Source organism: Meleagris gallopavo, chromosome Z, assembly GCF_905368555.1.
Source record: "Meleagris gallopavo chromosome Z, MGAL_WU_HG_1.1, whole genome shotgun sequence".
In the NCBI taxonomy this organism is placed as follows: domain Eukaryota; kingdom Metazoa; phylum Chordata; class Aves; order Galliformes; family Phasianidae; genus Meleagris; species Meleagris gallopavo.
Genome location: NC_139435.1, coordinates 15,216,407 through 15,235,147, shown reverse-complemented (window position 1 = coordinate 15,235,147; position 18,741 = coordinate 15,216,407).

The following is an 18,741-nucleotide window of genomic DNA, read 5'->3' as shown; positions in this document are numbered from 1 at the left end:
TTCTCATGCAAAGAAAAATCAGTAAATGTGGATATTCAGTTGTGTTAAAATTACAATTGACAGTATGCCTGTTTAATGTTTTCAAATTTTACATATGGTTTTCTGTCTGAAAGCAATACATTTATGTAGGTGAGTTCATAAGTTTTCCAATGAACTTTCCACACTATCTTACTCAGGGGAGCATCTGTTCAAATGATTATCATTTCTGTCAAATTCAGAAGATGCTTGCTTGAAGTCTAGCAAACATGAATTAGCATTTCTAGAGAGGTAAGGGCTATTAACATAACAGAAAGAACAACTTCTTCTCAATCTCTGCACAGTTGCATTCATAACCATTACTTGCCTGATATTACAGATGGAGACAAACAAAGATCATCCTATTAACATTCTAGTATTTCTCTGAAATATTTCTGAGAGCATCACAATAAAATACATCAATACATATACAAAATACATGATTATGTGGGGTGCTAGAAAGGTTTTCCTGGCATGTGTACGTATTGATGTACATAATTCATGAACAGTGAAGAATAGGACCATTATATACAGCAAAAAGAAGACAGCTCTGAATACTACCAAACTTCATAATGTGTCAGTGTCAAGCTTAGCTTTTCAGGGAATCAAATAGATTTTATTCAAACATTAGAAAGTACAAGGTCAACCAGATTATTAAAATGAATACACAATAAACAGATAGATTCATACCCTGTACTGAAGTTCATACAGAACTTCACTGGGTTAAGTGGTGGGTACAACTGTGTGACAAATGACAGCACTTGGGCCCTTGCCACAAGCCCTTTTAGAAACATCTCTATTATTTTTCCAGAGGCTGTCAGGGCAGTGAACAATACAGTGCCAAATGATCCACTTTTTCCTCTTCAAGTTGTGCACCAAATGTTGATACTTTTACAAGTACTAAGAATCCTTTATTCCATAAGAAATAAACATTTCACAATGATGTGGCCCTTAGTGATCTTTCCTGTTGTTCATTTATTTACTCCAGGTAATGTCTAAAAAATCAAAGTTTCTAAGTAACTTCTTAGATAAAAAGTTGCTGCGTTTTGGTGACTGCAGATAAAGAATCTGCCTGTATTAAGAAGTTAGTAAGATGCTATTGAAATATCTAATTGGATTATAGTATCAAAAGATTATGGTCCAGCTCTAGTTCTTCTTAATGCATCTTTAGATTGCTGTAGAGTACCGTTGCTTATTGCAGCATGTCTATGAGGATAGTTTGTGGATTGGCCATGCCAATTCAGTTTTCTCTTCTTAGAGTTTATCTGCCAATAGATGCTGTCTTAATTAACAGCCAACAATAAACAATATTGAATTAGCCTGTCTAGAGGCTTGAATCACGGATCATTTTAATATCTAGATTATTGTAATGGGTATCTATGTATAGCAACAGCCATGTACTAAATGGAAGAATGTCAACTTAATAGTTTTACACTGTTTAAGTATAATTGTTTACTAACAGAATATGGGGGAAAAAGCAAACAAACAAACAAATGAACGAACAGAGATATACACATGGAAAGGAAATGTCCTTTATGCGAATTAAGAGCCAATAAAACAGGAATTCAGAGAAATATACATAGAGAAAGAGTAAAGAGGCCTTAGATCTAGAAAGTATGAAACGGTGTTTTGGCTCCTAGTGTTACAAAGCACTTCTAAGACATTTTGCTAAGAATCAAGGAGAGCCATGGCAAGGTTGTTCCAGAAAGAAAGAAAGCCAAGTAGATGACGGTTAGAATAAAGGACTTTCTGATCTAATCTTTCAGTAAGTAGGTTACATATAATTTCCTTTTCCCTTCACCCATGTATTTAAAAAAAAATATTGCCTTTTTGCTTTGAATATGATAAATATTTTTAAGTACTCAGTTTTCCTTAAGTCAACTAAAATTCAAGATAACTGAGCAACAGTTACCAGTTTTCTTGACTTAAGCGCAGCAAATTCTAGCCTGGGGTATTTGAAGCACTGTAACAAGTGCCCCTTCTTGTCTGCCTAACATCCACTTAGAGAAAGTGGGTGCCTTTTTGAGATACATGGGCCAGGTACCACAGCAGTCAGTAGACCAAAGGCAGAAGTGTCTTGAAATGTTGGTGAAATGCAAGGTTCCCTGGCATGTAATAAGACCACAGAATGGCTATTACATCTACCCATGTAAAAAGTTGGTTTACCCCATGTTTATTACCTCCCTTTAGATACTGGAAGGCCACAGTGAGGTCTCCCCAGAGCCTTCTCTTCTCCAGACTGAGCTAACCCAGCTCCCTCAGTCTTTAAAGATATTGGAGTACAGAACTACAGAAATTTTAGGAAGAATATCACGAGAACAGTGTTTTTGAAAATATTTTTCTACTATTTCTAAGCAAAACATGCTTTATTTTATTTGTAATTTGATTGAGATTGATTCAAAAGCATTAGAAATCAGACTGTAATACACTTGAAATCCATATAATCAAAAGTGATAAAATGCAGGTAGCAAAGTTAGATGCTTGTCCTCATAGGCAGGACCTGAAGGATCAAAAAGTAGCATTTATTGTGTTCTACTACATAGTGATTCAGAGTTACATTGTGCTTGATTGAAGTATACATTGCAAAAATTCTTATCACCAGTCTAAGAAGACATCAAAAACATGGAGGTTTTCCCAGGAAAATTAGTGAAGGCCTTAATGTCCACACTAAATTTGATTAAGTTAACACTAATCTATTAGGTAGTTCTCAGAGTGTTCTGGAAAGTTTAGCAAAACTTCATCAGTACTGTCAAAATCATCACTAAGAACTAAGCATTTATTTTAGAAATAAAAATCTTAGTTCATGTGCACATTATCAAGGTATGTACTTCAGATTGCTGGAAACAGGAGTTCGCAGATTGCAAACATAGTACACTTCTTAAGTAGAATAATGGCTAAGTACAGTCTTCAGGTGCAAAAAAAATAAATAAATAAAAATGTTCACCATTAATAAATAAAATACCTGTCCCTGAACAGTAAGTGGAAACTTCCATTTGTTAATAAAATACTCTATTATCACTCAGTTTCATAGAGACAATTTCTTGCAGTGATGGGGTCAGAAGATCCAACATTCCAAAGCTGATACATCCGTGGAAGCCTTTCAAGCGTTCAGATAAAGCTTGTTCAACAAGCCTTCTAATATGATCACAAGACTATTTTCTTTCTGTCCCTAACTTGTTTTGTTTATTATCAGAGCAGGTGTTTTATAACAATTAGAGGTTCTGAGGCAACCTTATCTCGGAGATGTAAGCAAATAGAGCAAGTACACTACCAATTCATAGAGGATATTTTTTCTCTGTTAGGAGGACCATCTGGTAACTCAAAAGAAAATGTGGCTGAATGCTTCATCCTTTTCTCTGAATAGAGTGACAGAATCAGTGCTACCCCTATGGAAGTATTAAGGTTATATTAAATGGTTTTTCTGTACCTTTGTTTCTTTTGTGGGTCTGGAAGAGCACTTTGATATTTCACCATATGCACAGTGTATTATGTATCGAGAAACCAGTGGATATTACTGAAGGGTTTTAGTGGGTTTTGTTTCTCAAGAGGAAAGGTAATTTTACTGATGCTGGTTCATTTTGCACAGATTTACCAATACGTTCTTTTATTCTCTTTTTGCCTTGGAACAAAACCTTAATTTCATATAAGTGCAAATTAATTCCTTGACATCACTAGTATTGAAAGCCCTCTGGGGCCAGCTATTTACAGCAGTGCCATTTTACAAGTATTGCAATCACGGATATATGACTAAAGAAACTGATAAATAGCAGTAGCTTTAAGAAAAATAACCATTTTTTTTTCTCTTTACATGATATATGTGTTTTGCAAAAATATTTTCTCATCTTTCTTTGTTTCTACTCTTCATCATTGCAGAACTGATTAAGTCATTGATTGACTGACTGTTCTAATACATAACAGTCTTTTTATTCACAGTAAGCTGCCTTCTCTCACTAAAAACAGTGAAGCAGAAGTCTAAAAAAGAAAAAAATCAGATGAGTACTATGTGTAGGATTCCTGGAATTATCCTGGATGTCACCGTGGAGTTTCTTTTGTGGGGTGCTAGAATTCTCAGATTGCTGACACTTTGCGGCTGGAAGGGACCTTGAGTGGTCCCACATCCTTCCCAAAGCAGGTTCAATGCTGAATGCAGACCAGTTTGCTTAGGGCTTTGATATATCTGGTCTAGAGAAGTCCAACAATGGACATTTCTCAGTCACTCTGGAGATTTTGTTCCAACACATAGGATTCCAGGGCATGAATGTGATCGTCCAAAGAGGGGATAACTAAAAATATACTGATTTTCCTTGATAATTATGCACCAAAATGCAAGGAGATAAGTTTTTTTTTCTTTTTTTTTTTTTCTTTTTCTTTTTTTTTCTTTCCATACAGGGTTATTTTCTACACAAATATACTTACAAGATTACATTTTGTGTAAATTAAATATATTATGAGAGTGGATTGGCTGTTCTTTTTCTGAAAAAAATGTGGAATCAAACTCTAAGAATGTCACAGTGTGAATTTGAATGAATACTATGCTCTATGCCTAATCATCCACATTGTGTTGATGAGCTGACTTTCTATTTTGTTACACACAGAACACAGCTGAACTAGAATTTACCTGACTGAAAACAATGTGACAAATGAAAAAGTTCAGGATCTGTTTGTTCAATCCTGATTCATACCACAAAACACTAGGAACTAACTGAGCAGTTAGACTGAAAAACCTACTTACTCTGATCTTCCTGTATAGCCAATGGAGAAATGTGAACACCACTAAAAGATGAATCAGATTTATGTAGGCTTAAAAATGATGTTTTGGGAGGAATTATTGTTGAAAACTAATCATCCCTATTAAATGTGATGAATGGATGCTACAGTTGAATCAGTTTGTCCTTTTTGTCATCAAGGCAAAAGTTATCTCCTATGATATACCAGCAGAGTATGAGCTGAAATTGAACATTATTCAGGAAATAAAATTCTTTTTGCAATGGAAGATTTAACTTTTCAAAAACCTCAGCCTATAAGCACATGAAGCAATTTCCTCAACAGTGTGCTCAGGCAAAAATGCACCTGCTTATTTTCTTGGAACAAAATGTTTGGCAACAGTTCAGTAAATAAACATGCCAACTTTGTTTGAACAGATCCAAATCAGATGTGTTTTGATTTTAGTCATGGAGAAAAACATCTAAATTGAAGTTCATCTGCACCAGAAATCAAACAAAACTGATTGGTCTATTTAGTCATCTAATTCAGAAAGCTTTCAGTCTAATTCCTGGAGCGCTGTTCTGTTCTGCACCTCCTCATCACTATTCAAGATCAGACCTAGAAAATCTTAGGGAATGTAGACAGGAAAACAAGACTACAGTCAACAAATGACCTTATGCCTGCTTCATCCATTGTGGGGATATGTGCCAGGAAGAAGAAATGTCTGTTATTATCCAGGTGAGTGTTTGCCTCAAAGATCATCCATTCTCTGCTGCATTTCTTTATCTCCTCTATAATGTGGCTTCTAACATATAGAACATTAGCAGAAGTTTAAAGGCAGAAGCTTCATCTCACTTAAAAACATACTTTTTTTTTCCTAGAAGAACACAGTGATGTATAACTGCAATAAGCACTTATATATAATCATATACATTTGAAAATCAATATTATCACAAAACTCAGCATAACAGCACCTTTGACATCAAGACAAAAAGACTCTTCTTTGACATCTCATTGACAAAATAAGCTTAATGAGTGTTTATCTGTTTTTATAAAGCCATATATCTGTTTCTCTCACAGAAATAAGTTAATATCCAGCTATACAAAATATAATAGTGTTTAGCCAGTTTAACCACTGAGAAGGAGTGAAGATATTAAGGTGGTGAGTAGAAAAGAAAATAATAGAATAGAAAATAGAAAATTCTGTTTTTGTTCTTGTCATTTTTTAATACTATGGGAAATCTCAGGAACATACTTTAAAAGAGGCACAAATTCTCAAGAAAAAAATCCATATATGTTCTACTATCTGGTACTTCTGGTTGCAGATAAAACAATAACACAGAGATTGGTTTAACATGTGCCATTTTACAATGGTAGTGAGTCCGGTCCTCTCTCCTTTATGAACAAAATGGTGCAAATTAATGTATTATTCCTTTCTACAGCTAGAGAAATTTTAAGTAGTAGTCTTTATTCATCTCATAAACATATTTTTCTCATGTTGAAATAAGCTTCTAAAAGAGAAATATTCTGGATTTTACTAGAATAAAAAATAAATCTCTCACACTGTGCAAGAAAAAACATAAGAAAGGCAAAGAGGTCTTGTATTAGAAGCCCCAATCTGGTAAAATCCCTTTCTCTAATTATGATGCACTTCTGGTTTTCTGTATTGTGATCCTCCTGAAAATAGAAACTTTATGTTTAATTGATTTATTTGTAATGATTCTGGCTCAGGGAAGAGACTCTTTGAAGCTGATTGATTACTGCAACAAGCTTAAGATTTCATACCACAACAAACCTTTTTGTACTAATAAAGAGTGGGACAATAAAGCTCTGGGGCATGGTGTTTCCCTTCACATTAAAGTGAGGATTTGCAACATAAGTATGTGAGGGACATAGTTTATGTGCTCCCAAGAAGCAGGCATAATGAACTATTTCTTTTAATGGCAGATTATCCCTGTTTCTATTTCCTGGAGTGAAGACCTCGCAAATTGATGTATCTGTCCTCTGAGGTTTTCAGAGAGGCATTATGGCATTTTAAAATATTAATATGAGAGTACATTTAGCTGAAAGTAGCTAGTCTGGTAGTCTCTTGTGGCTGCCATACAGGTCACCAGAGACCTCCTGTCTCTCAAGGCAAATGATTTACTCTAAGTGTATCATTAAGATACACTTTTTTGGAATTTATGATAGTGCTTTCTTACAAAGTTATACCTTTTCTATAAAAATTTAAGCATTTTTATGCTATTTTCTCCCTTCACTCACTATTCCTTAAAAAACCTGGTCAGTGTCACGGGCAAATTGAAAGTGCCACCCCCTGCACTGCAGTAGTGGGTCTGTGTTGAACACTGATTAGCTAGGACTGGATGTCACATCTTGTTATAACTTTACATAGCTGAAAAATTTCCTAGGGGATTTGAAAAGAACTGCAATTATTCCTCCAATGGAAAAAGAAGAAAGAAAGAAAAAAGATAAAATCAAATGCAATAAATGTCTAGATATAAGGAGTGGAAAAATATTAAACAAAATCATAGATACTAACATGAAACTCAGTGTTTCCTATTATTCCACTCACATTTTCTTCTGGGGGACACGTGGCAACAAGGGTGCATTTTGACCTTCAGAACTTCAAAAAAAATGTCATTGGTTCAGCTTGGCATTCTTGGAAAAGTCCAGAATACAGACAGGTCTCATTTCTGTCTTTTGAAATTGGATTTTATTTGGCACTTTCACCTTTGTGCTCACACATAGTGTCTTTTGCCTTCTCAAAGGTACTGAAAAGAGTTTGGTTCTGCCCACACACCCATGCTTTGGACATAATGGAACAAGTTCAGGGGATGAAGTCTTCACAATGGGCTTCTTTTCTGGAGATCATAGCCATTGCCAGATAAAATCAGTGCTCACCGGTACAAGGTCGTGGCCTGGAGGACTAGAGGAACTAATATAAGTGCCAGTCATTGTTTTCTGTCTTCAATTACTTAAACCTGAGTAGATTTAAATAGAAGGAGCACTGTAATACATTAGCTGAAATGCAGTAGTTTATATTAATACTACTACATTTGAAGAGTACCTGGCAGATTTTACCTCATTTCATTAGTTAGTTTTGGGTTAGCCATGCACAGAGAGAAATAAAGAGTTCATTTGAACAAGAAACTGAAAGCTCAGAGAGAGTGCAGTTCAGTGGCACTGGCATGTACAATGCATCTCCAAAAAAAAATCATAAAAGCATCAGTTAAATAATTCAAAAATATTCTTCCTTTGCAAGCATTGTTAAGACCGTGTTCATAACCTGGTTCAGATCCTAAAAATTCTGCTAAAAACCCCAGTCCTGTTAGCTTCCAATGGTTTATCTTAGCTGATGTTTTGGTACCAGGTATGTGTGTCATTTGTTTTACTGCCCATTTGTCTAAGCACAAGTATCCTCTCCAGCATGTGTGGTGGAAAGGAGCAGATGGGCCTGTGTTAAAGACAGAAGACCCTGGGGTGTCTGCATGCAGGAGAAATGCATCCATGTGGCTTCAGAGCAAGGCATTAGATAGCTGCCACCTGCTCCTTTGTGCCACTGTATTGGTTAGCAGTTCACTGCAGAAGATGGTGGAGAGGCAAACGGGGAATAGCTGCAGTCAGACATCCTAGATGATGTGCTCCTTTTCCAAAGCTGGGGGATTTCACATAGTGTACAGTGAATGTCAAGTCAACATGAGCTTCACATCCCTTTAACCACGCTGGGGGAACTCAGAATGTGCACAGCTGCAGCCATGTTCCCTTTGGCATCTCAGTACTAAGGGCACTCATAGGCACAGAGGGGCATGTGGAGCCAAGTGCCAGTTCGCCTCTGCTTCTCCCTGGTGTAAAACTCACCTGTGCTTGGTATCATGCACTTTCTTACCTCTAAGTAAGGCAGATTGCACGGGCTCTCACATCTGTAGAGAAAAAATGAATCAATCTTTGTGACTACCTATTTGAGATCTAAACTATGGCCCACGTTAGTCTTTAAGTTAACCTTCAGTACATTATTTTCTGTTTTTGGTTACAGGCACTACCTTTATATGTGTAAACAATATGACAAGATTCATACACATAAAATAATTAATGAGAGACTTTTTTTCTAAATAACAAATGTTATCAACATCTTGACAAAAAGCTGAAGAGAAAAACAAATGTGATACTCAAAAAATAGTTATTTTAGGCGCAATTTTAAATTTCTTAAAAATTGATTTTTTTTTAATGATATTGATCTTTCTTATCTTTATTTTTGGATTATTCTGATTTTTTTATCTATTCAGGAAACAAGGACTTTCAAGAAACAAGGAATGTGACAAAACACATTCAATAAATAAATAAATAAATAAATAAATAAATTTTGAAACAAAGGGGGAAATACAAAAGACAATGTAGGTAATGAAAAATAAAATAAAAATAAAAATAAAAAAATAACTCAAGGCCTGAAATGAATAAAAAGCAAACCCAAGTTGCTAATATAGTCAGAATTATAGAAAAACAATTCATGAAATTAAAAATAATGAATTCTGTAATATTATAATGATTTACCATCTTCATTTTGAATAATTCCAAAGATACCAAAGTATTTCAGATAGTTAAATATTTCAGACAAGCAAGTTTTTATTTTGTTGTCATATGAGAAATAAGAGATAGAATGCTTCATTTATGAGATTGTTTTAGTCTTTATTTCATTTGCCTATACCCATTTGTATTTCTGTGTTAATTCAAGTGCTTGAAATAAACCAGCAAGGACTGTAGGCATAATAGAAAGTCCTGAAATATATTGAAAGCCCTACCCTTTAATTTACCCTTGTTCAGTTATTTGTTAGAAACATTTCTGGATTGTATTAAGTATTTCTTAGCTAGATAGGTAAAAATCAGTTTTCTTTAGGTAAGGAATCCTTACCATCAAAAGTGCAAAGGCTGATGGATACCTTTGTAATTCTCTTCCTCCAGTTTTCATTTACATATATTGTCACAGGGTATTTGTATGGAAAGATTTGTTCCAAATTTATCTGGCAGACATAACATCTATATAAAACATGATGATATTACTGCATAGCACATCACAAAGTGGTTCCTGTAGAAAATATTACAAGGCAATTTATTTTTCTCTCTTTGCTGTGTCAGTTAAAAATACAAATAACCATGGTTAATTCCACATTTAAACTGGGGAGGGATGAGAATATCTTAAGAAGCCTCCTTAAATATGATATGGCAGAAAGTAAGAGTGACAGCTCCTGCAATGATAAGTGTGAGTACTCCACTTTCAAAACAGATAATACAAGGATCTTGTCAACTGAAGCATGTGGGACAGAAGTATCGGAGAGCATCCAGACTCTTCTTGCTGTACTGAGGGAGCACTTGTGTCTTCTGCCTGTCAAGTACTTAGAGTGCATACTAAGTGATATTGAAGGGATTTTTATCAACAGTCAGTTCAAATAAGTTAAGCACTTTAATTTCCTAAAACTAATCTTAGATGTATCTTTAAATTTAAATTTAGCCAGGAACGCTGTCTGTTAGAAAATAAAAATAAACGCAACAAGAGCAACAAGAATTAAGGGGACTCTTAAAACTTATTTTTGTTAACTTATCTCCTCCTACTCTTTAAATATCAGCAACAAAATCGTTATGTCAGAGGACAGTGGTCTTTTCTTGAGAACTGTGTATAGTACCCAAGAAGCAAAACCAAGCAATTAATGTGTTATTCACTTATAATGGAAATTGTGCCCACGTATGCATCAAAACTTTTTGGCTATCACTAAATACTTAACAGTGGCTATCATTTGTCAGTGGAATGGAGATATTCAATGTCTTTAGACATCTACTCCTTTAACATCTATCCTATCATGCATCTGCCCAGGCAGACCCAGTACAAGCTTAGTTAGTAAACAGTGATGTTGCTGCAAGACTGAGCTTGCATCATTCGTGTGGAATAGCCTGTTTCTGAGCTTGCAGGGTGTTTTGCATGTCTACCAAAGAGCTCTTAAGATGAAATCTATGAAGCCTCTATTTCTAGGCCCAAAGTTTTACAATCAAAATATTGTGTGTTGGAAAAGTTAGTTGTTCAACTACAAGTTACGGGTTGGTGCCCCCTCAATAAAGAATAATTCTCCATATTGGAAGAACAGGTGTGTGAAGATCCAGAGTTTATAGTAATGAAGACATCAGAGTCAGGGCTGGGTTTATCATCTGATATCAGTTATCTTAAACTGACAAAACCAGCATAAGACTGCAGTCTGTTCATTTTAATAGTCAATGGGAAGGCTCGAGCATTTAAAAGGCAATATTTCCCATCTATCTTTGACATTTACGCAATGAAAGATGAACCTCTGTCCACATATACTGAGTTCTATGATGACTATAGAAGAAAGCAGGAGAACATATACAGACTAACTTGCTGCCGCTAAGGCTAGGTAGGATGAAACAGTCTTTGCAATCATAATGATGTCTTTTGACCTTAAGTCTTGCTTAAGGATTTTTTGCCAGTAAGTTTCAGTTACCACTTTTACCTTCTTTAGAGAAAATCCTTGCAGAATATGGGCCAATGTTCTATGATAAAGAGAAACTCCAACTAAATTCAACAAAGGATATGACTAGCCAAAAAAAAAAAGTTGATTTTCTTTTAAACTAAGTATTTTAACTTTCTTTAAGGATTTGGAGATATAAATAAAGCGTTGAGTCTACCATATCAAATATGTCAACCAATATCTCCTCAAGGTTGTGCAATTGCTCTAATTTTATACAAAAAAAAAAAAAAGAAGAATCAATCAGTCTCACCAATATATGTGTGCATATTTTCATACTGTACAAAATTCTCACACAGAATTACTTAAAATTCAATCTTACTTATAAATTGAGAACATTTTGCATTATATGTATAAAAATAATTGCTAATATTATGAGATAATGAAAACTGTGTTATGGGTATATTGAATATAGGTTCCATCACATTTTTGCACGTAACATATGTTTCCATGTACATTGTTTGAGAGGGACATAAGTCATTTTTAATAAATGTGTGGAAAAGGTCTGAGGTGAAATGAGGTTGGTGGCCAGGGCTCAGATTCTAATAAGATAAATTAGGGCTACTCACTCAGCTAACACACGGTGCAGTTGTCAGCACTCTTGATTTTAAAAATAAGAGAAGATTGAAGAAAAGATTTAAAGATGAACAAGCCATGTAAGCTAAAATACCCACTCCTTTCAGTAGAGAGAGATTCTGTAGGGTCAAAGTTGAGGAGTGATGAGAAGAGTATTAACAAATCTAGCAATTTACAATTGAGATATATTCTCACAGGCATTAGTTACATCTTCAGAAGGCATAAATTGGAATTGAAAAGGGCCAATTCTTCTAACATTAGGAGAGAGTCCGGCGCTACCCTTGAACGTAAATATGAATTTTCAAGTTTCCAACAAGTTTCCAAATTTGTATGAACAACAATTATCTTTTTGAGTCCTGTAACACCTTGTCATACATATCCCACATCATTGTTTGAGAGAATTTCATATGTGAAAGACCACGAAGGGGCCTTTAATTTTCAAATTACATATCTGATAAATTATGCTGCTGAATCCATAGTGTTAATTCTCTACAGTGATGCTTATAAAGTAACTGATATTACATACATACAACACTGTAAATAGGTCAGGTTTTATTGTTTATTTTAACAAATGGATAGGGTTGCATTAGCATTTGGGAAAATGTATAAATATTGATTTGGGAACCTGGTGTATACAATAAAAAAGCAACCTTTATAACCCTTTTAGAGAAACTCAGTCATAAATAATGTTCATCTCCACTTTTTTTTTCACTGAAACAATTAATGCATAATTCATCCTGAAAGTATTATCATCCTATACTACCAATAGCAACACAAGTACCTGAGCACTGATAATACTATTCTGTGAAGATTATATTTATATGTATATCTGAGGAAGGGATGAAATGCTATCTATCACAACAAGATTTTATTTGTGGTGCAATCTGTAAGGGTGACTTTTAATAGTTCTGCATGATGTGAGTGCGAAAGGATGCAGCTGACAAATGTTTGTATTATTCTGACCATGGTGAAAACAAAATCAATAAATGCATTTTTGAAACTAAAGAAATGTATTATAGGTCATGTCATGTTTGTTTACTTTATATCTTTCTGTACACAGAAAGCTCCATTCAAGAATATTAATGGTATGCAGCTGTATATATGAGTGCTTCTCCAAAAGCAATGCCTCCTATTATAACATGTTAGCCCATAGTATCAGTGGTGGATGTTGGTGATGTGGTAGCAGAGGTTGAACATTCCTGCCAATATCCTGTTGCATTCTTTTGCCATGTGACAGATGGCAGCAGAGAGGAAGTCTAACAGAATTACATCTGACATGGAAGTGCAGACAAAGCAAAGGTATTTCACTGAATTTCTCCATACAGAAAAAAATGGCACCAACTGACATTCATCAGTACTTTCTGAACATGGATGGAGTCCAAGCAATGGATGTGAGCACTGTGGTGTAGGGTATATTTCTGCCATGGGGACAGTAAGTCACTTCTGCTGGTGCAGACACTGATGAGCACAGCACGCAAGCTCTTGTTCATCACTGGCAAAAAAAACACAGCGAATGGTGGTCACTATGCTGAAAAACAGTATTTTCTAGTTGAACATTTACTCTACCAAACAGTGTTACTGTGCTTTTTATATCTGTTGTAATTTCCATAGTAAAAAAGGAGGAGCATTATTTTCAGAGAGACCAACTTTTTTATTAAGCAAAGTCTGTCTAGGTAGATTAACTGGTTGACTCCAGCACACTTACAGTCACCTCAAACAAAACTTCTAAATTTTAAAAGATGCGTTCCATTTTGAATGAAACCAAACACTATCATGAATGGTGTGGTGAGCAGGACTAGGGAAGTAATCCTGCCCCTGCACTCAGCACTGGCGAGGCTTCACCTCAAGTACTGTGTTCAGTTTTGGGCACCTCAGTACAGAAAGAACATGGAGGTGCTGGAGCAGGTCCAGAGAAGGGCAGCAAGGCTTATGAAGGGCTTGGAGAACATGCCCTACAAGGAAAGACTAAAGGAACTGGGGCTGTTTAGTATAGGGAAAAGGAGGCTGAGGGGAGACCTTATTGCTCTCTTCCAATATCTGAAAGGTGCTTACAACGAGAGCGGGGCTGGTCTCTTCTCACCAATAACAGGTGACAGGATGAGGGGAAATGGCCTCAAGTTACACCAGCATAAGTTTAGGTTGGATATCAGGGAAAACTTCTTTACAGAAAGGGTTGTTAAGCACTGGAATAGGCTCCCCAGGGAGGTGGTTGAGTCACCATCCCTGGATGTGTTTAAAAACCATTTGGATGTGGTGCTCAAGGACATGATTTAGCAGAGGGTTGTTAGTTAGGTTACTATGGTTAGGTCATGGTTGGACTCGATGATCTTTAAGGTCTTTTTCCAACCTGAGTGATTCTATGATTCTATGATTCTAGTCTTCTGCTCTGAGAACAATGATTGAAATCTCATAAGTTATAGCTTCCAGTTATACTACCAGATCTCTCCTGCACTCACTGGACTGAAAGCAAAAACACAGCTAACTCTTCATCACACTCTGTGAAGGTTAAATGTACTCAGAGGAAAAAGAGCACGGAGAATTTCTCCATGCCCTCTAGGGCCACAAATAGCATATTCTTTAGATGGATCTCAGGTACCTGATACATCTCAACTCTAGGGAGAATGATGAAATGAAAGTTGGTAACAGAGCTTCAGGGCCACTAACTGGTATCCATAAATGGATGGTAGCATGTGTTAGGTGGAAGACAAGAAGCTAACCAAGAGATACTAGGAGATAAACAAAATAAATCATTTCCAGCTACTGGAAGTCATAGCATATCTGAGTAGTTGACAACATTTCTAAAATACTAAATTTTGCTACTAAGGTTAAAAAAGAAAAAGTTTCTTTACAGAAAGGCTCTTTTATTTAGCAAAAATATCTGGAATGTTCAATAAAATATTTTCATTTTACCATGACTGCTTTTCATATTCTGGGTAATTTATTAATAAATATTCAGAGTTAGATTAAATAAATTTTGCTTTTCCATTGTTTGAAAAAAATAACAACAACAACAAAAACAACAAAACTAATAGGAACAACATTTTCTACTCTGTGAACTTCTAATTGTTAAACTGAATATGATAGGAGGTTTTCCATCTTTGTAATCACCAAAGTCTAAGAAACTGTATGCACTGTTATAATGGATCCCTGCAGTACATTCATATTACAAGCAAACAAACAAACAAACAAACAAAAAACGAGGAGGACATGTCAAGAAGACATATGATTCCCTTAGAAAAAGCTTTACATTTAATTTAAAAAGTACCTTTTTGACAATTTAGGATGAAAAGATGTTAGAACACTTATGAGCGAGCACATATTGAAAATCACATCTGCATTTAGTTGGCTAAAGATTCAGCAATTAAGTGTGTGAACAAAACGTGATAACATTACAGCTTTAGATTATTTCTCCTCATAAAAGTTTAGCATACCAGCATGACTGAAGACTTGAAATATTGACACAGAAATGTACATTAATGTGTGGATCTGTATCTTGACTATATTCTTTTCAGCTTTTCACCTTGAGAAAATACCCTTAGAATAATAAATATAGAAAAGGGTAGTTTGACTAAATTTCTTTTGTACTTTACAAATATAAATATTAGATTTTGTTCTATTTGACTGAGAGCTACAAATCTGAAAATTTTTCTGTAGGACAAACAGTGTATTTGAAATATAGTTGTCTGGAGTCTGAGATAATTTCAAGCCCAGGGTAATAAAAACTGTTCAGCGACACAGGGGATTTTATTTTATTACATTAGTCTATTTTTTTTATTTCTAATACTTGAACTTGAGTGATTTGTAGTGTAAAAATAAATAGTAGAATTTCCAGCATATATATCCTATATCCTATGTAATGGTAAAGAATCTTTAAAGTTTTACTCTTATTCATGAAATAACTTTTTGAACTGTTTTTGAACAGAGCTGGCTATTCATGCCTTTGAGCATCATATACAGGGTAGAATGAAATTGCTATGTGGATACAAAGAATACATAAAGATACAAAGAATAAATAAAAAATCTCTCTGAAACATGGAAGTGTCTGTCTATGCATGAACAAAGGCTGAAGAGCTTCACCCAAGATCATTTTATTTCAAAAAAAAAAAAAAAAAGAATTGAAGCAAGAGAAAACTGAAAACAGTTGTGATATATACATATATAAATATATATGTGTGTGAGTGCTAGTCTTAAATGTTGTTAAAACTCTTGACTAAATGGGGTACTAGATTCAAGATGAATGAATTTCAAGAGTTTGTAAGACTCATTTTATCTGAAGTTTCTAAAGAAAACTGCCTGTAGACACAAGAGCTTTTCTCAGATACCTGAACTCTCACCACATCATCTTGTTTTTGGAAGAGTTCCTGTAGTTCTATTTCCAAAGGAGAGCTATGTAAGTAAAATAAAATATCATCCCTCTCACCACCAGATGGTCTTTCCTGTAAAAAGCCCTGTTGATTACCAGTACATTCTTCTTCTCTTTTTTAATTCATTTAAAAAAGGGTTCCACCTTCCATTATTATAATATAATTCTCCCTGAGGTGCTGTAATTGGAATCTTCTGACTTGTGATGCCTAAATAGTGATATGAGAGACAATTAACTTCAAAAACAGTTTTCCTTTCCTATCAGGGAAAGGACAGGAATTATCCCTAAGATTTCTTGGCCCCTTCATCCCCCTCAATGTCAGTAACAACGTCCTGTGCCCTGACTGTGGTCAGGGCAGTCCTTTATCATGACTTAGTTACCTTGGAATGGTAACGAAATAGTCTCCTTCTCCTTGAGAAAGGTACAGAAGCTGAGTCTCCATTACAAAATCTGTCACTAGATTTCCTGCTAGGAAAAATATCATAGTGCTGTATTTGCCTTCCCATAAACATTTTCTGCCTCTGAATGTCCACTTAATTTTAGAGCATAAACTTATGGGAGGAAACCAGATACTCAGTTACTTTTTATTCCTCACAGAGATGCTATATTGAAGATGTATTCCAGAATATTCTGCAAGTTGTTATTGCTTAGTCTGCTGTTCTCGGCTGATATGTACAAAAAAAAAGTGATTGCTCCCTGTTTTGATGGCTGTTATATTAAGTTAAAGAATTAAAAGGCTAAAATTCAGGACACTTGCAATTAAAATAAAGAGATACTCTCAAAATGTGAGGCTGATTGATACAAAAAAAGCAACTCTCATGGCATACTGAACTTATTAGAATAATTTCAAACCAATCTGGAAGCAATATAGGAATATCATGCCATGAAGAACAATACAAAGATACTTGTAAACAGCACTGAGGTTCTTCTAGTCTCTAATTCCTCTCTGTTTAATTAGGCAATTTTTATTCAACCATTTATATGGAATTTTGCATGAGTAAGGCCAAAATTTAGCTCTGTATTTCATTCTAATCATTCTGAAAGAGGGTGTGATAACACTAAATTTTATCAAGGCAGTTTGTGTGAACCCAATGTTACAGATATGATACAGAAAAAAGTAATTTTAAGTAACTTTAAATTTAAACCCAAACTGAAGCTAACTGGAGATTTTGCGATAAAAATATGTCTGTACATGGAAGAGTCAGAACTAAATATAAATACAGTAATAAGAATATTCAATTATTAGATGTCAGTTCTTCAGGTGAAGTTTCACAGTAATTATATCTATCTTTAATATAACAATCTGTACCAACATTAATGGATATTTGTCAGTAATTTATCTTCTTCAAAAGAGGAAATAGAAATAAACAAACTAAAAAGAAGTACTAAAGATACAGTGGTTAAAATTTTTTCTTTAATACATCAAACGTGGATATTAATCTATTTGCTTTAGAGTTCCAATTCAGTCCCACAACAATTAGCAAAGGGCAGAAAACATTTAAATACTGAGCTTCTCTGTTAAAATGTGTATTGAATTGTATTTTAAGCAATGGATGATTCCAGTACCATTTGAAACGTATGTTAGATAATGCCAGATCTCATGTATAAGGACAACCAATGCATCTTTATACTATTATTCATATAAAACTCATACACAGATACAATATCTATAATATAGATAGGTGAAAGTATGGATGTGTTTTTAGAATGTGTTTTATATTTTTAATCCCTAAGCAGTTTCTGAATTTTCACTGACTGCATTCTCACATAATTGAGAGGTTCCTAAAGATTTAGCCTGTCACCTTCAATCTTCCCTTTTAAAGCACTGCCATCATAACTTAAGGTACGTAACATTTCCTCAGTGATTTTCTGCAGCAAGAGCTTCTGTGGATGTCAGATCAAGTATGTCAAAACAGGCTTCCATAGAATAAATTTCAGTTGTTTTCAGCTTCTCAGAAGAGATATTCATACCTTTTTTTCAAGAGAAAACTTTGCTTTTACTAATGTGTTTCAATAATGAAAATAGAGATAAGGCCATAAGGACATTTTATATAATTAAAAATATATAATATAAACTAGAGGATTGAGTATTATTTCCTTCATCTATTGGGAATAAACAGAAATGAGTAGTGAATATACTGAGTACTTGCTTATCTAGAAAACGACATAAATATCTTGCATGCATAAAAGTTCACACGAATAAATAAAGAAGTGGCAAAGAGTAGATGTTGGGAGCTACAATACAAGAAAGTTATAGCTGCTTTAAGGAAGACCTAGGGATGGTCCTTCTACATCCAAAGTCAAGAGGAGTTTCCCAGTTTCACCATTGTTTGCCAACTGCCCTGCATCCTAAAAAAAAAAAAAAGGAAATGGAAATGCGTTAATGGGGCAAATACAAATCAATGCATTTAAAAGTTAATGCAGAAGTTCAGCATCAACCATCTCAAACTGTAATGATGTTAGAGTATACATTCAGGCAGGAAAATGATTTTCACATATCACTGAGAGTCCTCTCATTGCGAGGAGAATGCAGATACTGTTCCCTTATATATTGCT